This window comes from Triturus cristatus, chromosome 5_1 (genome assembly GCF_964204655.1).
Source record: "Triturus cristatus chromosome 5_1, aTriCri1.1, whole genome shotgun sequence".
Lineage (NCBI taxonomy): Eukaryota > Metazoa > Chordata > Amphibia > Caudata > Salamandridae > Triturus > Triturus cristatus.
Window position 1 is genome coordinate 75405040 of NC_140587.1, and position 21655 is coordinate 75426694.

A 21655-nucleotide genomic window follows, 5' to 3' on the forward strand; every position below is an offset into this window, starting at 1 on the left:
GGCAGAAGGCACAATTGCCAGCTTTACTCAGTTGATAGTCTTGCAGAGTAGTAAAAGGAGGGAGGGATTTCTGGAAAGACTGGTGGCCTTACACCAAAGAATGAACGGGGTGAACCAACTGTGCTCCCGTAACTGTCATCCCAAACGAACATGCCCCTACAAAAAACAAAAGAAAGAGAAGGGGTTAAAATAAACCCGGGAAAACAAACCACATATGAAACAACAGAGTACTGTTCCTTTAAGCAGGAAGCAGAGGTGAGAAGACCAATCCCCGACGCTGGGAGGAGGAGAAAAGGAGTAGTCAGCCGTTCGGAGACATGTCAACCAGGAACTGAGACGCCGGAAGAGGAGAGAAACTATTCTTGCTCGCGGAGTGTGCAGATACCTAAGTCGCGAGTGAGGAGGACACAGGCCAAGAGGATAGCTTGGAGGCTTAGAGTGAAGAGTGGTTGTTACTCCCAGAGGGTGCTTGCAGTCCGCTGCAATTGTGGATAGTTGTGGCGTACGGGGCTTGATAGCCGGGGTCAGGTGATTTTTAAGTGGGAGGAGGGGCGGTGTTTGTGCTTTCTTTAAAAACCAAGAAGCGCGAGCAACAAGCCCGGGAGTTGAGTGCCCGCGCACGTGCAAAAAAAGAAACAACACGCAAATTGTGTGCGCGAAAGGAGAGGCCTGTGCAGGTTCACATGCACACAGGCTTTAGGCCACTCTGGTAGCACTTTGAAAACCCGCTTACTAAAGGTCTCGCCTGCGCTAGCGCGCAGGCAAGACCTAAAAAAGCATTGTCATTTACAATGCCAAAAGCTTAAAGTCTCGGAAATGCTTGTCTTTATTGAGCTGGGACAGTGGCAGTCGCTTGTTTGCAATGCCATAGGTCTCTCATTTAAATGCGAGGCCTATGGCATTGTAAATATTTTTTTTTATTTCCTTTGTAGACCGCCCCCTCCCCACTTCCGGTGACCCGTGAGGTAACCACCCACCTCTCCCTCCCGTTGTCCATGTTCACCAGGCTCCCGCCCCGCTCCCGTTGTACGCATACCCTTTGCTCCCACCCCCTCCCATTGTCCATATTAAACATGCTCCGCGCCCCCCCCCCTTGTCTGCAATTTTTTTTGTTTCCGCCCCCTCCCCACTTGTAGCGGCCCGTGAGATGCGACCCCCGCGGCACACCACTGTTTGTTAAAATGCTGAGCAGAGTCAGCAAAAAGCATTGGCAAAGCCAAAAGGCGGGACCTGTTGGCTTTGCCAATGCTTGTTTTTCACCGCTAGTGCGTGGACATTCGGACTACGACTTCCTTGCATCGGCGTTAGTTACTGTGGCGACGAGGAAGCGCGCTATTCGCTCAAGCACATGGAATCGGAGGTGACGTTGTAACCCGGGAGTTGATTGTTCAGCGCGCCAGGCCGAACTGGAAGTTCGTTAGCAGGACAGCACGGTGGAAGAGAGTAGCGTCTTAGGCGAATCCTGGCTCAACACCCCACATTGATCATCAACAGTCGTAGTCGCTCAGGCAGACAGCATAGTGAGCTCACTACTAGCAGAATTGAGGCCTCTAACCGGCCCCGAGTGGGTGTGAACTTAAAGACTCTGAAGGTGGAAGCGAAGGAGGGCAAGGAATCGAAGGGGGAAGTGAAGGAGCACACAGATTTAAAAAGTGGAAGCAGAGGAGCCTCACCCCAAAGAGCACGAAATTGAGTTCGTGAGTGTGAGTATACCCCTCCTGTTCAACACCCGGCATCTACCCTTGAGCAGGGCTTTAATGGGCTGTGTCCAGTGGTAGGAGGGGGGGAGAGTAAGGGAACTGTGGGCGGAGAATCAGAGGGCGGGATAACCCGTGGATCGGGTCAGAGGTGTGGCAGAAAGAGGAAGATATCCTCATTTGTTAGGTCTCGCCTGACCCAGCGCATGCGCTGGTCTGGCGACTTATTGAGAGGGCTCCAAAAAATGCTACCAGGCCAGCCTAGAGCTACAGTACATGTGCGCAGGCGCGCGCGCCGTGCTTTACCACGATTACTTTCGGTTTCACGGCCGCTTTGATGTTTGACCGTGATCACTTTCGCGGCCACATGGCCGCTTTGCATAGCCAATAGGTCTCGCTTTTGGGACCTTATAAGTATTTAGTTATGCAACTGTTGCATGGCTAAACACTTATAAGGTCCCAAAGGCGAGACCTATTGGCTATGCCAATGCTTGTTTTTTAGGTCTCGCCTGACCCAGCGCATGCGCTGGTCTGGCGAGACTTATTGAGAGGGCTCCAAAAAGTGCTACCAGGCCAGCCTAGAGCTACAGTGCATGTGCACGCGCGCGCCGCGCTTTACCGCGATTACTTTCACTTTGGCGGCCACACGGCCGCTTTGATGTTTGATCGTTTTCGCTATCACTTTCACGGCCGCTTTGCATAGCCAATAGGTCTCGCTTTTGAGACCTTATAAGTATTTAGTTATGCAACTGGTGCATAGCTAAACACTTATAAGGTCCCAAAGGCGAGACCTATTGGCTATGCCAATGCTTGTTTTATTTTTATTTAGTGCATGTTTATAAAGCGCGGACATTACCCAAAGGTGTCAGAGCGCTGTACAATAGAGCAAGTTACGTTACAAGAGAAAAGTGGTACAGAATATAACATTACACAGACTAAAAAAGAAGGGTACACAAACACAAAGTCCAACACAGCACACAGGGGTGAGGAATGTACAGGGAAAAAATACAAATTTACAACGAAGAGCGAACTTCCAAGAGGGGCCTGAGAATAAAGGGTGCACAAACACAAAATCCAACACAGCACGCAGGGGGGAGGGACGCACAGGAAAAAATAAAAATTTTCAATGAAGAGCGAACTTACAAGAGGGGCCGGAGTATGAAAGTATTAGTTCTGAAAGTGTCTTTGGAAGAGAAGAGTTTTGAGTTCAGCTTTGAAGATCCGGGTAGAGGAGGTGGCACGGAGCAATGGGGGAAGTGAGTTCCATATTCTCACCGCATTGCCTGAGAAGGATTGCGCCATCGATCTTTCCCTTTTGAAGACGGGGGGGCTCAAGCAGAAGCTTTTCTGCATTACGAGAGGGTCGAGAGCCTCAGGACAGTTTCAATTTATTTGCCAGGCAACGAGGGGAGGACTTGTGCAAGGCTTTGTGTGTGATGCAGGCAGTTTTGTAAATAGATCTTGCCTCAATCGGAAGCCATCGAAGAGAGGACAGGACAGGATAGGAGTGATGTGGTCGCTTCATTTAGACCCTGAAATGAAGCGAGCTGCTGAATGGAGGATGGATTTGAAAGGGTAGAGGTGGGATTTGGGTAGGCCCGTCAGAATGAGACTTGCAATAATCCAGTCTTGAGAGAACCAGCAATTGTACCAAGTTTTTAAGTCATTCTCCGGGAAGAACCGACGGATCCCCCATAGAAGGCGCAACTGGTACCGTGCGTATTTGGCAATAGACTTGATGTGGGAGATTAAGTTGAGTCTTTTGTCAAGAATGACACCTAGAGATTTAGCACTGTCGACAATGATGGGTTTGTTGTTGAGCAGGTTCAGCTGATCCATCCACGATTGAATAGGAGTAGGTGATAGAGAGGTCGAAAGGAGGAGGAATTCAGTTTTGGCGGGATTTAGAATGAGTTGGTGAGCTAACATCCAGTTGTGGATGGCGTTGAGAGTAGAGTCGAGTAAAGCGAGATTGTGTGCGGAAGACACCTTGAGGTAGATTTGAGTGTCATCTGCATAAAGATGGTAATGGATCCCAGATTTGCTTAGGAGGTTCCCTAATGGTTCCAGGTAGAGATTGAACAGAGTGGGTGCCAGGATAGAGCCTTGAGGGACACCTTGACCTACAGCCAATGGAGATGAAAGACTGTTCGCTATCTTAATCATTTGGGATCTGTCTGAGAGGAAAGAGGCAAACCATTTAAGCACTGTGCCATCCAATCCCATTCTCTGTTGAAGAGTGTTGAGGAGGGTGCTGTGATTAACAGTGTCAAAGGCTGCAGAGAGGTCAAGAAGAATCAGAAGACAGGATTCCCCGGAGTCGAGTATATGCAACGCATCATCAATCACTTGCAGCAGGGCTGTTTCAGTGCTGCAATTTTGGATGAAGCCAGACTGGAAAACATCGAGGAGATTATTGTCCATAATATGTAGGGAAAGTTGTTTCGCAACACATTTTTCAGTGATTTTCGAAAGAAAAGGGAGGTTGATGATAGGGCGGAAGTTGTTGAGGTCGGTTGCATCAGCGGAGGTTTTTTTAGAAGAGGGGTAACCTGTCCTGATTTAAGGGCAACAGGGAGGGAGCCTTAACTGAGGAAGAGATTAACTAGCCCGGTCCAGTAAGAGAGAGTATGGGTGTAGAAATCAATGGCGATGATGCTAGGGATGGGGTCAGAGGAGTGGTTGGATGGTTTGGTTTCAAGGATGCATTTGAGGAGGTCATCTTCCGAGATGGCGTCAAAGTATTGCCAGGTGACTAAGGATTTCCGCTCCTCAAAGGGAGTGGGGTGGGCGACTTGATCCAATGTTTCTCCAGGATTCTAATGTTTTTCCTTTCATTGTAGAGAGCTTTATTGAACCAAGGTGCTGAGGGGGTGTGTCTTTTCCTTTTGCTTTGGAGTGGAGCGACATTGTCGATTTCAACTGCTAGGACTGAGAGGCACTGAGTGGTGATAGCGTTGACATCCACGTTAGGGTCAAGTCTAGGAAGTGACCGCATAGCAGAGTCACAAAAAGTGTCAAAATCAATGTTTTTAGTGTTGCGGAACCAGGTAGTAGCTCTTTTAGGTTGGCCGAGAGTTATAACGTGCGAAAGATGAAAACGGAAGGGAACGAGGAAGTGGTCAGACCAGTTTACATGGATGGGGGGAGCAGAAGTCAGCAGGTCTGCTTTGGATATAACAAGATCCAGAATTGAGCCCTTGGAATGAGTGGTTTCAGAGCAATGTTGGAAGAGATCGTTGGCTGAGAGAAATGTGGCAAGCTTGTTGGCAGCCGAGTCTTCCAAAGAGCCCCAATGGAGATTAAAGTCACCCAGGAAGATCTGTCTGTCACTTTGAGAAAATTGGTCACCGATGAAGTCAGTGAGTTCCTCCACAAAGGAAGAGCTGTTACCGGGCGGGTGGTAGATGGTATGGAATCTAAAAGGTGAGCCATGATGTATTTGAAGTTCTAGGGATAGGCATTCGAATGTACGGAAAAGGGTGGTAGGGAAGGGTTTCATTTGTAGAGAATTCCTGAAGATGATAGCGACACCGCCCCCAATTTTGTCTGATCTGTCATTTCTGAGGATAGAGTAGTCAGTGGGTACCAGAAGATCAAACAAAGTATGAGAGGAGTCATTAAACCAGGTCTCAGTGAGAAAGAACATGTCAAGATTCTGGAGGGTGATAATGTCAGAAATTTCCAATTTGTGTTTGATTGCAGATCTGCAGTTGTGTAGCAAGCAGTGCAGCTCTGACACAACTGTTTTAGTGATGGGGGTGTTAGGGCTGTTAAGGGATATAGGGATAAGATTCTTGAATGAGGGTGCCCGGTAAGGCGGAGGCTGGTAGGTTCTGACAGAGGAGATGGTTTCAATAGTGTACTGCGTAGAGTTAATGGGAGATGAAGGTAGGGGGGATTGACGCTGGTGGTCTTGTAGCTGGCTAGTAAGTTGGAGATGTCTGTAGAGGACAGACTGTGGTTTGCTTTATTGGGGCGTGGGAGAACGGAACTCCTCGGGAGGGTATTAGGTAAGGGGGACATCTTAGCGCTTAACAGTGAGATGGACACTACAAGCTGGGAAATGGAAGAGATGAGAGAATCAAGTTTATTTTCTAGGGAGAGGAGAGCTGAGCACGGAGTGTTGGGTGGTTTGATGGAAAGGGGTGGGAGTGTGTAGGGAGAGGGGGGACGGGTGGGGGAATGGGATAAGAGAGGTGGAGCAGAGAGTGATTGAGGACGGGGAGATATGGATGAGCGGGAAATGGGAGGGAGTGAGGGAGGACGGGGCAAGGTGGGGGAGGGGGAAAAGGGAGGAAGTACAGTGGGAGAAGGAGGGAGTATTTGTTTCCGATTTCACTAACCGGGTGCAGCTTATTACGTTATTTAATTTAAATAATGGATACGTATGTTTACTTAAGGTTTAATGTGACTTATTGACATTAAAATACATTCACAAAGTGGGATACGTTTCCAATCTCAGAATGTCCCAAATATCCTTTAAAGTGGAATCGCAAGCCATTTGTCTCCGAGCCATGGAGTTTCTGTCATCAGCACTTTTCCTACCTTTTTTTTCACAAGAGCAGTTGAAACATGATGGCAAAATATCCTAGTTTGCAAATGTTTTCTACATAATTATGTCTCTGCCTTAGTTGCCACATAATACTACATCTGCTGCATAATCTGACAATTTTAACTAATAAATTGTTTATATCTCAAACGGATAAAAAGTTGCAAAAAAATGTGACTTGTGCTGCTGTGAAGTGGAGAGTCCTTTGCAAAGGTTGACTGGTCACCTTTTTCACTGCTGCAGTTGTATGTTCTGCTGGTACTAATAAGGAACAAGCATTTGCAATGCAATAGGTCTCTCATTTGTTAAAGTTAGAGCTGTTGACTTTGAAAATTACAATGTTTGTTACTTTTGTTTTTTTTATTTGCAGTGTTGTAAATATATTTGCATAGCGCAATTGCTATTGGTATAAAAAAGCAAAAGTAAAAACATTATTTTTAACGCCAACAGCTCTAACTTTAAGAAATGCGAGAAGTATTGCATTGCAAATGCTTGTAGAAAGGTACTGATAGGAAGAAGAGAAACAGAAACGAGCTTAAGGTGTAAGGCAAAAACCGGGAGTGGAGAGGTTTATAAGAGAACGAGAGAAAGGCGGCTAGGGAAAGAACGACGTGTAAAGAAGATAGTGATGAGTAGAGACAAGGGAAAAGAGAAGATAGGAGGTCAAAACAGTAAAGAAATGGGAAGGAGACGGAGTGAGAGAGAGGGAAAGGGAAAGCAAACGTTATGAACGAAAAGTGGAAAATAAACAGGTGGAGGAATTAGTTTAATTTAGTACTCTCTTGCAAGATCCTTCCAGCAGAGGTTGATGATGGCAAAAGTGTCCTGTCTTGATAGAGAGCAATGAATTATGAGCAAAAAATTGAGTTTTTACATCTGTACTGCAGTGTTCTGATATAGTGTGATTAGATAATTTACTATGCTAACTCCATTCTTTGCATAATGGGAACAAGGGGCTTGTGCCTGTCCCTACACACAGTAGCCTTCACCACAGTGTGAACAAATATTAAGTTCAAATATTAAAAATTTGATGGTTATTGTATAGTTTCAGTAAAATCGTGTATGCCTGAAATAGGCCAAATTGCTTTTCAACCATTGTTTCAGTCAGTTGGTTTGTGTACTTTTATAGGTTTACATCAAAGGCTTGAATACTACTAACTTTACACAAGGATTTCTATCCATCTCTACATTGTTCAGGGATTATCACATTTCTCTACATGCCCATGAGGTTTGAAGACATTTCAACATGTGGATTTTTGTTATTAATATTGTACGGTTCAGGATTTGTAGACATTTGTAGTGAAGCACTGAGTGGCTTTTAGACTTTGTTACATAAAGCGGTTGGTTATGGTGCCAACCCAAGACAGTTTTTTTTTTTTTTTTGCCTTTCTACCAGAGTTGGACGTTACTTAATTTTTTTCACACTCAAGATGTTTTTTTAGATGCGTTTAAAAAAAATCTGTATGTACATGAAGGCGGCTCAGTACTTACACTTCTTGTAAATATGCCTTCTTTCAATCACACCATGTTGTCTTCTATTGTTTTGGTGCTTTGGTTTGTATTTCCGTCGCTCTTGATTCATAATCAGTTTAGCTTGCAGTATCAGCTTCTTGGGTCTGAGAATATGCTGACACTAGGTAGGTATTTAGCACACACACACCTAAAAATGTCTCTATAACTTGAAATACTGCTAATATTTTTGTACGTAAGGCCACACTAAGAGACATAGACGAGACACGTTTGTGGCAATTCCATAGTGGTGTGTCATCCTTATTTTAAATGTGTATAGATTTTACCTCCAAAGAAACATACAAAGGGCTCCTTTCTGAGTGTGATACTGTCTGCAATGCACTTTACAGAAAGCCACAATGGTGCAAGAGTGGTGGTTGCTTGTTGCCTACTGCAAAGAGATTATTAGAAAGGGATTTCAACCCACTTGCATGCCAGTATTTGAAAGTAGTTGTAACGTGGGTAGAATTATGCACTGGTGTTTAAAATACTCGCTTTCTTTCCAGTAAACAGGGCGGCATTTGTCGATGGAGTCACGTTATTTCTAGTAATTGTGGTGAGGGTCCGCATTGTAGGCCTGAATGGCTTCACAAGCCATCCCGATCACTGGTGCAAGCAAGGGATAGTGACATACGTCCTACTGCTGTGTGCAGGATAGAAAAGGACCCCACATATGCACTTTCTGGTGACCTGGGGTCTTCTTTGGGCAGGATGTATTTTCAGGACCACAGATTTCGGTGTTGTTACCACATGAGCAGAACAATTGTGTTCTCATCTGAATATATATTTGGCTCTCCACCAGGACTTGATTATTATGCACACTTAGCGGACTTTGCATTTTTTACCAAACGTGAGGATGCGTGCAACTCACAGAGGAAGCTCATACTTTACTGTTAAATGCTTTGTGTTAGACAGGCCACATGAAGGGCTTGCTCCCTCCCCGCATGACACGGCCCAAGCCCCGGCCCTCCAGGTGTGACCCACAGGACCAACCCGCAACCCGTCTCCAGACGGAACTCCTGCCCCCGGACATCGATGTATCACGGGGCCGACCCACTCCCGGCTCCCCCGTCCGGACCAGCCGCCATCTTGGACACTGCACCACGAGGCCGCATGGCCTCAGCTCGACCCTAACCCTGGGCCTGGCCAGGCCCCGCCATCCCGGCACCACCATCCACCCAGGAGGTGAACGGACCACTTGGCAGGTCGATGGGAGAAAGGAGTGTCGATGGCTCTCCCCCGCCAGGTGCCGATCGCCCTCCAGCTCCCCCGGGCGCTGGCTCCACCCCCTGCTGGGTGTCTGGACTCCCTCATCCCGGACCTCCCGACCTCCAAGTGCGAGGGTCCGGACATCAAAGGGCGCCAGACCTATAACTAGGGCAGCTCCAGAGCAGGGAGGCAGTTGTATCCTGGAGTCGAGAGATACCGAGAAGAACTCATCCTTGACGGACTACCGGCGCTGCCGTAGCCCTGCCTTGTGAACTATCGTCCTGCCTGCTGGCGCTGCTGCGGCCTTCTGCATCCTCCATCCTCGTCGGGACCTGCTGGCGCTGCCGCGGACCGTGTAACCACCATCTTCATCGGGACCTGCTGGCGCTGCCGCGGACCGTGTAACGACCACCTTCATCGGGACCTGCTGGCGCTGCCGCGGACCGTGTAACGACCACCTTCATCGGGACCTGCTGGCGCTGCCGCGGACCGTGTAACGACCACCTTCCCCGGGACCTGCTGGCGCTGCCGCGGCCCGTCCAAGCTAGAATACCGAGCTCGAGGATTGTGAGCTATGCATCATCTCATCTACCAGATTGGTAACCAGACTGTCCCGCTACCCCTTTCCCAAACCCAGAGACTAGAACCGAGGGGACCCCTGAGTCCAGACCTCCTTGTACCATTCCATCGTACCTTAAGAAACTACTTATAAAGAACGTTAAAACCTATCCTTGTGTGGTGTACATCTGTGGGGGGGAAGTTATTCGTCTGTACGATCGCTGGAGACGGCTCTCCCCGGAGACCTCTCCCCTTGTCCTCGGCCGACCCTCCCGGTCCGTCTAACATTGGTGGCCAGCGGCGCGATCCGAATCAACGCGTAATCGTACAGAGAGTAGCTCACCCCACGACAAAACCACAATGTCAACCAAAGAGAGCGGATCCACCGAGAAATTCCAGATGGATAAATTGGAAGAGTACAGCCATCGTGAATTAAAACAATTCTGCATGGAACTAGGCATTGCTACCACCGGCCTGAGTACCAAAGACGATTTCAAGCACGCCATTGAGTCGTGGGCAGAAACCGGGGTCACCAGATCCCCAGACCGAAACAGTGCAGCATCAGAGAGGATCACCACGGCTCCCGAGGAGCGAGGAACGGGCCTCTCACAGGAAGAGATCCAAGAAAGAGAAAAAAACAGACTACATGAGTTAGAAATGGCACGACTCAAAATGGACGGTGAACTAAAATTAGCAGAGCAAAAACTGAACCTAGAACATCTGCGGCTCCGAGAAGAACGGGAAGAAAAACAGAGGCAGAGAGAGCTCGAAGAAAAGAGACTAGCGTACGAACACGAGCGCAAACTGGCAGAAATAGACCTACGGAAGCAGAACAAAGAACCGGAGGTGCCCGAGCGACCGCGCACCCCGGGAGCGACAGAAAAGAAAGTCCACATCCCCAAGGATGTCGTTCGAGAGTATGTCCGAGAGGACGACATACAACAGTGGTTCAAGGCCTACGAGATCGCCATGACCTCCCACCGGATCGATCGAAGTGACTGGGGAGCCGGTCTATGGGGGAGGTTCGTCAACGAAGGCCGTGATGCCCTGCTACAGCTCCCAGACCATCAGATGTCATCCTATGACCACATGAAGGCTGCCCTCCTCACCCGATATGGGCTCACGCCCGAAATGTACCGCCAGAGGTTTAGAGACTGCACCCGGATCCCAGGTACAACTTGGGTGGAATATGTCAACTATTTCACCCGAGCCTTCGAGGGTTGGATCAAGGGAAGCCACGTAACGACCTACGAGCAACTTTTTAATCTTATGGTGTGGGAGCACCTCTCTAACAACTGCTTCGTCGAGCTCAGGCAGCACCTCCTCGACAGTAAATTGACTGACCCACGGCAACTCGCCGCCGAAGCTGACCGGTGGGAAAGCACCCGAGTGGGTCGGAGAGTGCCACACGAGCAGAACCGGAACCACCAAGGTCAGCACCGTCCCCGAGGAGGAGGAGGAGGCCAGGGGCGAGGGAGAGACACCGTCCCGGCCACTCCCGCTGCCAGCACCCCGCCCCCGGCCGGCCGGGGCAACCCCCCGATGCGCCCGGGGTTCCGGGCCAACGTCACGTGTCACCGATGCCAGCGAGTCGGCCACTACGCCAATGACCCGAACTGCCCGCAGAACCAAACGCCAAAACCCCGCCAGGTAGCTGCCGCCGCCCTGGGGGGAGAACAAATCTCCGAAGAACAAGAGGAATATGAGCAGGCACAACAAGAGTGGGAACCGGCCTCCATGGTTCTAGCGTGCCTAGGGGGAAGAGACATGGTCCCGCGGGCTCCCCTACCCGCCAACACCAGAAAATATAGCCAGTGTAACCACCATCTTCATCGGGACCTGCTGCCGCGGACCGTGTAACGACCACCTTCATCGGGACCTGCTGGCGCTGCCGCGGACCGTGTAACGACCACCTTCCCCGGGACCTGCTGGCGCTGCCGCGGCCCGTCCAAGCTAGAATACCGAGCTCGAGGATTGTGAGCTATCCATCATCTCATCTACCAGATTGGTAACCAGACTGTCCCGCTACCCCCTTTCCCAAACCCAGAGACTAGAACCGAGGGGACCCCTGAGTCCAGACCTCCTTGTACCATTCCATCGTACCTTAAGAAACTACTTATAAAGAACGTTAAAACCTATCCTTGTGTGGTGTACATCTGTGGGGGGGAAGTTATTCGTCTGTACGATCGCTGGAGACGGCTCTCCCCGGAGACCTCTCCCCTTGTCCTCGGCCGACCCTCCCGGTCCGTCTAACACTTTGGTCGTAGACTCAGAAAATAAACTATCTTTGCTATGTTGCACTTCTGTTTGACAAAGATGCAACATATTTTCCTCGATCGCTTTATAGTGTGAGGAGTGACAGTTACAAAATAAAGTCAATCATGGTCGAGGGAGAGGGGTGAGGGGCGGATGAAAACACAAGATTAAAGTGCTTATGTTTTGAGCCGATCCTTGTTAGTTTGCAAACAATTAAGCTGAAAACATAAGCGATATTTACCCAAACACACACCACTTCCCCCCCTTTAAGAATTGTTATATATGGGACTGCTTTCTTTACCTAAGCCCCGGGGAAGTTCATGGATCCTTCCTCCACCCCCTCCCTTGTCCATAGCTAGGCTGCGAGAGTGAAAGTGGGAAGGCTGGTTTTGCGCAGCTGCAGATGCACTGGCTACAACTGGAGGAGAGGCAGCGCCGTGTGTGATGTAGAGGGGGGATGGAGTAAGGGAGGGTGGGGGTTAGCCCAATACGGAAGAACCAGGCAAACCCCACTAAGGAGACACGCCAAGCTATGAAAATAAAGCACGGCAGAGGAAAAAGTAAAAAAAAATATGAAAAAGTAAAGAAATGGAAAGAAACGGCAGGACAACTGCTTTCAGCATGAGGCTTTCCGCGCCAGTTAAAAAAAGTTAATGAATAATGAAAGCGTTAGGGGAGAGCTTTGGCACTGCAAGTAAGAATCGGAAAAAAGAAAGACGTGGCAGCCATTACTATCGCTGAGGCTGCAAGTACAGCGCATTCAAACATCATAGTATAGCGTTTTAAGCCCGTCGCCTTCAGGGGCACCGTAACGGTCCGCTCTGGGGGGGTCGGCTCCCAGGGCTGAGCAGTCCCTAAACAGAGGTGAGGCCAAAGTAAAGAAATAGAAAAGGAATTGCTGGACAGCTGCTTTCAGCATGAGGCTTTCCGCGCCAGTTAAAACAAGCGCTGAAACGCAAGTGCGGCCCACGGTCGCGAAAGTTACAGTACTCATGCATGCAGAGCGTTTGCCTTGCGGGAGCAAGCAGTAGCAGGCGCGATAATTACCAACAGATGGCGCTGCTGCTCGCTCCCGCAAGGCAAACGCTCTGAATGCACGAGTACTCATTGGAAACAGTGAAAAACATGCACAAGTTTCCAACAAAGTACAGAGCGATGCCAAGAGGTCCCTCCAACGTAGCGCTTGCGCGCTGCGTAGGCGAGATGTAAAAAACTTCGCATAGACTGTTAGCATGTGTAAAAATTTCAAAATAATAAAGTATCAGAAAATTTACAGCACCACTAATACCAGTGTAGGGTGTCAGAGCACTTTATATCACACATATCACACAGAGACAATCAATCATACATGTGTAAATCACTGTATAGGAAATGTTACATAAGACAAATGACTTCAAAGTGTAGGAGTCACATGACAACCATACTAGTAGGCAGAATAGTTTAATAGTGATTGGTCAGGAGAAACAGAAACTCGGAATTTAAAACGTAATACCATGGTTGGGGGTTCTCTCTAATAATCAGAATTGATTTCTACCCAAATTAACCCATTTTTGAAACATTGGGATGTCAAAGACAGGGGAAAAACCATAACACTCTAATTTATACCTTACAGTTTGTATGCAGCTCTTACATGACAGTTAATAGCTCGCTGTTCTATGTTAGGATTTTAACTTATTAACTGCAAGTAACTACAGGGTCTCTCTGACAAAAGCAGTAACCCACTGACCTATTTACATTATGTGCACTTTGTGATCTGGATGGTACATGTTCTTAGCAGCAGGCACATTAACCCTCTGCGCTTCCATTCCATGAGTCAAAACGTCCACTAGACAAAATCACCATCTCGCTCTACTAAGAACATTAATCACTGGAGTTATCATGACATTTTTATAGTTGCCAAAAATTGTTGGAGGCCAGGAAGGAGGCAGCAAGTACTTTTAAAACCGTATTATACTTGCAAACACGACGCCTCACCTGAAGTCCGTGCCAGCCTCGGTCCGTGCAGGTAACATCAGTGGGGCGTGGGGCCGGGTACGGGGGGATTTTGAGGGACGGTGCAGAGGTAAAATTAACTATTAATTTACCCTCTGCATCGTCCCTAGAAAACCCCCTTACCCGATCCCTCTGCCCCACCGATGTTACCTGCACGGACCGCGGCTTGTCAGCGCCTAGTGCGGTCGCACTGTCCTTGAGCCACCCTGCTCAAGGGTCCTGTGACCTCAGTGACAGTCACGGTCACTCTATGGTGTGCTGCTTCCTAGGCCTGCCTGCAAGACTGGAGGTGAACTTGAGAATGAATTGCGGTGGACAGGCCTTCAGTTTAACCCACACTTGCCACTGCTAGGGTCCACCTGCTGGTGCTAAGACACCAGGGCTGTTCAGATCCTGCAGGGCCTTTTAAGGTCTAGCATGGGAATTTGCCCCCTCAGGGGGAGTGGTCTGGTGGACTGATCATGAAGTTTGAACCTGGTTCCCCAGTTCCAAATTCTGCAGCTCTGACCACAGTGCCACATCCTCTCCCCCACTGAACACCATACTGCCCCACTGAGAGAAACTTGAACTGCACTGACTCGCTATAAACACCTGGATGTGACTCAATTCATATTATGCGATAGACAAGAGCAATATGCTGCCTAAAAAATAAATTAACAACATCCTATAAAAAGCAAACACTAATAGGGAATGCAAGATTAAGTAAAGCATGTGAAATGTAAGCAGGAACAACATGGTTACCTCTTTCTTTTTACAGTCATTAGTCAGAAATTAGTGAGTGCTTTTGCCTGAAAAGTTAAGGCATGACCGCAGGGCTCAGAAGGGACCCGTTTCAATGCCCATTGCTTAGATCTTTACAAACCATAAGCAGTATCGTTTAAAAAGACCACATTTGTGAACACACAGCCGCTGTACACATTTTGGGCCAGATGTACGACGGAAAATTCCATGCACGAACGGGTTTGCGACCCGTTTGCGCATGCAATTTTCATCTGGGCCATGTACTGACACTATTTTGAAAGTCGCAAATAAATTGTGACTCACAAAATAGTGTTTTGCGACTCGCTATTAGGAAGGAGCGTTCCCTTCCTAATAGCCTTCACAAGCCATGTACGAATGTTTTTTAACCGCAATTGCGGTTGCAAAACACTCGCAATTTACTGCCTTCTTCAAGAGGGTGGTAACGCAATCACAAAAGGGAAGGGGGCCCCTTCCCCATTGCAAATGCAGGGGAAAATATTTTTTAGGGGCAGGCAATGGTTCCAGGGACGACACTACCTGCCTTTGAAAAATGAAACAAAAATGCTTCATTTTTCTTTTTTAAACGCATCCCGTTTACCTTTAAGAAAAACGGGCTGCATTTAAAAACAAGCATTGGCATAGCCAATAGGTCTCACCTTTGGGACCTTACAAGTGTTTAGTCTTGCAACGGTTAATGTTGTTGCACCAAGGATATTGGGGTGGAGAACTAAACACTTATAAGGTTCCAAAGGCGAGACCTATTGGCTATGCCAATGCTTGTTTCAGATGTTTTGTGATTTTGCATTTTATGAGAATGGATTGCATGTGGGATTCTACTTTTTTTTTTTTTTACTGTGCTGCTAATTGAATGTTGTATTTAATTCCCTAACATTTTCTGATAGTAAATCTTCAGTTTAACCCTCAATAGTAAATTTTGGAACAGGGACACCAATAAGGAATCTTTGGTTTGCTTCTGCGCAGTCCTTCTGGAAAGGATTTGTGGAAAATTAGCCTTAGCTCATACAAATGTCTCCAGACACCTCACCCTTTGCTCCTCCTCTCCTCCCAGCCTTAACTCATATGAATGTGTCTGCTACCTTATCCTTTGACCCCCAACCTTCGCTCAAATATGATCGTTTCCAGCACTTTGTCCTTTGTCCCTTCTCAGCCTTAGCTCATATGAAAATATCTGGCCACCTTTCATTTTACCCCAAGCCTCTTAGATGGATTTCTTTCGGAGAATGTGTCAAACATTATAATAACATTAAATGAACAAGCAAAACAAACAGTTATTTTATGTTGTGACACCATATGCCAGAAAACTCATTTATTCTAAGACAAAGGTTCAAGGAACTGAATAGGATTCTGAAAGGACTAGCCAGCTGGCGCAGTCTGCATCAATTGACTATTGTCCAGTGATCTCTGCGGGCCTTAGATTGCGGTTGACTTGGAATGCTCTAGGGCCTGATTTACCGTCTTTGGAACTGGGGAATCTGGTTCGAGTCTGACCATGGGCTTAACATCCTGTGATCCTGTGCAGTTCAGTGTGTAAAATAAACTAAAATGAGCTTGTGTAATGTAGCTGGGGCTCATGTAAAGCACTACAGTCGAGTTTGTGTTATATAAAATTGCAAAAATAATAATGATTTGACAGTGAGGGCTGATTTGGCCCGTTGACTATATGGGAAACTGGAATAATTTGGTTGGCAAGATCTGAAGAAACAATTGCATTCTATAGGGAAGTCTAATTAAATTTGGGACTTACTTTTTGGGTTTGAAGTTCCGTTTTGCTTTAAAAGGATTCATCAGGGGAGAATAATGTGTATTTTTTTTTTGGGGGGGGGGGGGGGGCGGCGGCGAACAAGCTGGGAAGGACTGCTTGGGTTCGTGAAAATACATTGTTGACATTTTTCGAAGCACGACTGTCTGTACCGTGTGGAGTACCGGAAGGGGTTTTGGGGTGGAAGATTAAAGCCCTGCTTGTGGGAATTTGCAGCAGCAGCTAGCACTTTTGACAGGATTGTTTAGGTTAAGGGCTGGGCTTGCATTGATTACATTTATAAAGAGGGGAAGGGGGCTATACTGAGGACTTCTGCACTGCAGTCGCTGGCTCACAGCAGTCGGATGTCGGCTAAAAGAGGTGTCGACATTTTGTGAAACATTCGTGATTTATGATTAAAGCAGAAAGCTAATAATGAGCTTTGCTTACACCGGGTGCCACGTAAGGAATTCATGGTTGTTCCATATACAGGATCTGTAAGAAAGAAATCCAGTTTGTCCCGGTGGCATGGAATGTGCACTCGTCGACTTGCAGGATGTTCTCCATGCAGGAATAAGTCTCGGGTGAAGAGTGTCCCCACTGGTGAATCCCTCGTGCGTCATAATTATGTGCAGATAAATTCATCAGGTAGTAACCATGCTTTTGGTAAATGTCCAAACGAAGATGCACAAAACTTTACAAGGAGCATCATTTTGTGACACTTTTTTAAAAGCGCTTCAAGTCATCACTTTATTCAGTTCGAAAACAAGCCCTCGGGGGACCAGATGAAAGCCATTTATGGAGCTGCGGGAAATCTCCCCCAACATCCCTGACAAAATGGTTAATTAAGCTAAGCAAGTAAACACGTGTTAAAGGAGAATATAAATGTACTCAGTAGCAGACTGCTGCTTAAAAGACTATTGGGCAGATTTACAAGCCCCTTGCGTCACTTTTCCCATGTTAAAAATGATGCAAAAGTGGCGCCAGGGGCTTGTAAATCTGCCCATATATTCCCAAAAATACAACAACCTACTCGTTCCAGAAAATTAAATATCTCTTACTTTCCTTCGAAATGTATTTGTTATAAAATATTTCAAAGAATGCAGTGTTGCGATGTTGTGTTCTGCTGTGGGGTGCCACTAAACAAATGACAGCGCACTGCTCCGCGCTGTCGACCGGCGTACAAAAGATTCTGTCTGCAGTTACAGTAGCTGTGGGGGCTGTGGGCACAGATCATACTCGCCGACTACGGACTGTCAGAGACCCGGAGCAGGGGCGCTATCACAGGATCAAATTACAAGCTGCTGGGAGAGGGAAAGGGAGTGGGAGGGAGGAGGAGGATGCAACAGGCAGATTGTCTGGAAGCTGCAGGCAGAAAGCTCTGACTGAACCAAGTGCTTCACAAAAACAATGGCCACCTTCAGAGGACTTATAGAAACAATGCTGAACAAAACCATGCACATAAGCTTTATGAAAACAGGGGCGAGCTTCCCAAAACATAATAAAACAAAACATTGTGTACAAGGGTCACAAAAGAAACAAGCATTTGCAATGCAATAGGTCTCGCATTTACGCGAGTTTGAGCTATTGACCTTTGTCGGACTGTGCCCCGTCCCGCCGCGGCCTCACCTGGTGACTCCCCTGATCCTTCCGCTTTCTCTCCATTCCAGCCCCCTGATGGCGGCGAACACCTCGGGACGAACGAGGAAGTAGAGGATGATTGGCCCTTTCTCCCGCCCCTTCCTCCAAGGAGGCGAAGTTTCATTGCCCTGAGCCAAACAAGATGAGCCCGCCCGATGACGACAGCGGACCCAGGAAGACGGAAGGAGAGGACTGGCTCCAGTACGCGAGGACACCGGGGATCCAGAGAAGAGCTGTTCCAGACGCCGAGACCGCAAGGAAGGAGCGGAGAGACCCCCAGGAGGACGCAGCGCCCAGCCACGGCCCCGGAGGGTCGTGGCTTGAACAGGTGCGTGCCCGAGTACGTGGGATTGGGAGCGGGGTGAAGACACAGAAAACAACAGGTTAATCAGGGATGGGCTCATGCGCCCTGCCGGTTAAGACCGAGAGTTTCTACGAGCCAGTCTTGATCTCTCCCCCGCCTTTTTCTTTGATAACGGTGATCTTCCTCCAACCCCTCGTAGGGGGAGATTGCTCGGCGTGGACGTCGGCTTGGTGGCCCCCTTGCCTAGGTTCAACACCTACTCCGTGTTTGAAAGCGAAGAATTTAGGCATCTGGTTCGACTCCGACTTAACCTTCGGCCCTCAGATCAACCGGGTGGTCGGATCATGCTTTGGGACCCTCAAAAGTCTCAGGAAGGCACTGAAGTTTCTACCGGTAAAGGCCCGTCAAACCCTTGTGCACGCATTGGTCACCTCTAAGATGGATTATGGCAACCTCCTCTATCTAGGGACTCTGAAAAAGAATTTGAGCCGTCTACAGGTCCTACAGAATGCCGCTGCCAGGCTGGTACTTAGACTACCCAGAAGAGCCGCATCTTCGATGGCCCTTCGGTCCTTGCACTGGCTCCCAATCAGAAGTAGGGTTGATTTCAAAGCACTCTGCATGTGCCATCGGATCATCAACGGGAGGTCTCCTCTCCCTTTGAAAGGACTACTGTCGCCCTATGAACCGCCCCGCTCCCTCAGATCTTCTGGCTCAGGACGCCTTGTTGTCCCCAAGGTATCAAGAGCACGTATGGGCGGAAGATCCTTCAGGTACCTTGCAGCCGTCAGATGGAATACATTACCCTTAACACTGCGTCTCGAACCTTCTGAACTAATCTTTAGAGCTAAGCTCAAAACTGCACTATTTGAACAGTAAGTATGCACATCTGTAGGTTCCAGTTTGCAGCCGCTCCTTAGGGCGGGGACACGCCGCTGTGCGTCACCAAGCGCTTTACAAAACTCCCTAAATAGAAATAAATAGAAAATCACTCTCACTAGCCGCCTAGGTGGAATCCAACACGGGTGTTCCCCGCTTGTTCACATGCTGTGGTACCCCGAGCACTGACCAGTGCCTCTTTGTGTTTTTTTCTCGGTCTGCCTCAACATCCAAGGAAAAGAGGGACCCCAGCCCAACAGTGTCAAGAGAAGGGAGAAGAATCCTTTCCTTGAAGGATAACGACGCCAGACTAAATTCCACAGTGTTCCTTTTTGATTTCTCTTTGTGACCATCCTTAATAAAAGAAACCGGGGACCCCAACCCCTTTATAAAGCACTCTGTGATCCGTCTATCTCTACATCCTACAAGTGGCGAGCCATGTAGGAGCAACACTCCATTGCAGGACAGAATGGAGGCCTTAATCCAGCACTTGACCGAAGGTCAAAAGAAACTGGAGTGGGCCATGGAGAGACAGATGACCATTGCCCAAGCTGATCGGGACCTGTTTAAAGACCTGATCAAGGGACAAATGGATGCCCTTCTGCGTGTAGGGGAGGAGGCGGTACAGGGAGGCGGAACCACCAAAGGGAGCAAGATCCTCTCCTCCACACCCACGGTCTCCCTTCAGAAGTACGTTCCTGGGGAAGACCCCGATGCCTTCCTTTTGAATTTTGAGCGGGCCGCTAGGGCCTCTGGTTGGCCTGTAGCAAAATGGCCCTTCTTTTTGGCCCCGTTGTTGTCTGGTGAAGCACAGGCAGCCTACCAGGTTGCCAACGCGGGAGGTGTCACTCCCTACGAAGAGGTGAAGGCCATTATCCTTGATCATCTGGGTATAGACTCAGAAACTTATAGGATGAGGTTCCGGAAAGAGAGGGGGGCACCAGGAGACAACCCCAAAACTCTGTATTTCAAACTAAAAATGGCGGCGGATAAATGGTTGAAACCTACTGAACTCAGTAAAGAAGAAATTATGAATTCCATCTATCTGGAACAGTTCGTGGAAGCGTTACCCTATCCAACGCAGAGGTGGTTAAAGCAACATTCCAACCTGACGCCGGAACAAGCGGTGGACATGGCTGCCTCGTACTCCCGGGCCCAACCCCGAATACCCCACACGGAAGCTGAAAAATCCTCCCGGGGGCATTCCATCCTTAGGAAACCACTGCGACCCATCAGGATGTAGATAGAATACCGCTTCCTCGAGGGGACGCCCCTCCTAACCGGGGGCCGCAGTGCTTTGACTGTGGGGGTTGGAGCCACATCGCCAGAACATGCCCCAAGAAACATACCGACGAACCCATGGATGTCAGCTGCATACCCCGCAGCCTCTTCTACACGGAAGAAGTGGGCTCCTGTTTCTATGTGAGCGTTAAGGTAAACGGGGTTCCCATAGAAGCCCTCTTGGATACGGGTTGTAGACAATCCGTGATCCATGCCAGTCTGGTGAGAAAGGAACAATTCACTCCAGGGGGGAAGGCACATATCCGGTGTGTTCACGGAGATGTAAAGGAATACCCTATAGCCACTGTACCCTTAACCTATCACAAAACTGCTCCCACCAGCATTACAGTCGGGATCTTAGCTGCCGTCCCCGAACAGTTGATCCTAGGCACTGATAACCCGGGGTTCATATCCCTTAAACAGGAGCAAACGGAGACAGCCCGTCCCATCATAAAGAGAGCAGGGGGTCAGAAGGCGTTGCTTACCCAGGAACCCTGGCACCAGGATAAAAAATTCCAGTGGGCCCAGACTAGCGATCCCTCACTCGCTACCGCTTGACAACAAGCCCGAACCACAGCCGAGAACGCCTCGCCCTTCTACCCCTTGTTTAAGATAACAAAGGGGTTGTTGTATAGGATTGCTAAGGAAGGCGAGACACCTCAACTGCTTGTTCCCCAGGCCTTTAGAGAACAGGTCATGTTTTACGCCCATTCTCATTTGTTAGCAGGGCATTTAGGTCCGGATGAGCTGACCCACAATCTCCTTAGGTATTTCCACTGGCCAGGCATATACGCCCATATAAAGAAATATTGCCAGGAGTGCCCTATATGTCAAACTAAGAACCCCTACCGTCCAAGGGCTGTTCCCCTACAACCTCTGCCAATCATAGGAAAACCTTTTGAACGTGTAGGCATGGACCTTATAGGACCGTTACCTAAGACCACAAAAGGATACCAATATGTATTGGTGTTGGTGGATTATTGTACACGTTTCCCAGAGGCCTTTCCACTTCGAGCACCCACCACCGCAGCCATCGCCGATCGACTCCTGGAGAATTTCTCCCGTGTGGGGTTTCCCCGTGAAATCCTAACAGACCAGGGAACCTCCTTCGTCTCCAGATTAATGAAACAAGTTTGTACCCTCTTGAAGATCAGGCAGATAAAAACCTCAGCTTATCACCCTCAAACTGACGGTTTAGTGGAACGATACAACGGGACCCTGAAGTTAACCCTTAAAAAGATGTTGGCCCTGGAAGGAAGGTAGTGGGATCACCTCCT

The 21655-nt window shown here is 48.4% G+C and overlaps 1 protein-coding gene across 1 annotated transcript in view; it reads left to right on the forward strand.

Moving 5' to 3' along the window:
* Positions 1 to 1290: 1290 nt before the first annotated feature.
* The window catches only part of LOC146830216 (uncharacterized), a 75469-nt gene continuing 55104 nt past the window's right edge, over positions 1291 to 21655 (forward strand). The window contains exon 1 of the mRNA XM_085604428.1: positions 1291 to 1703. The gene's annotated coding sequence lies outside the window, so the exon portion shown is untranslated. The remainder of the gene's footprint in view (positions 1704 to 21655) is intronic.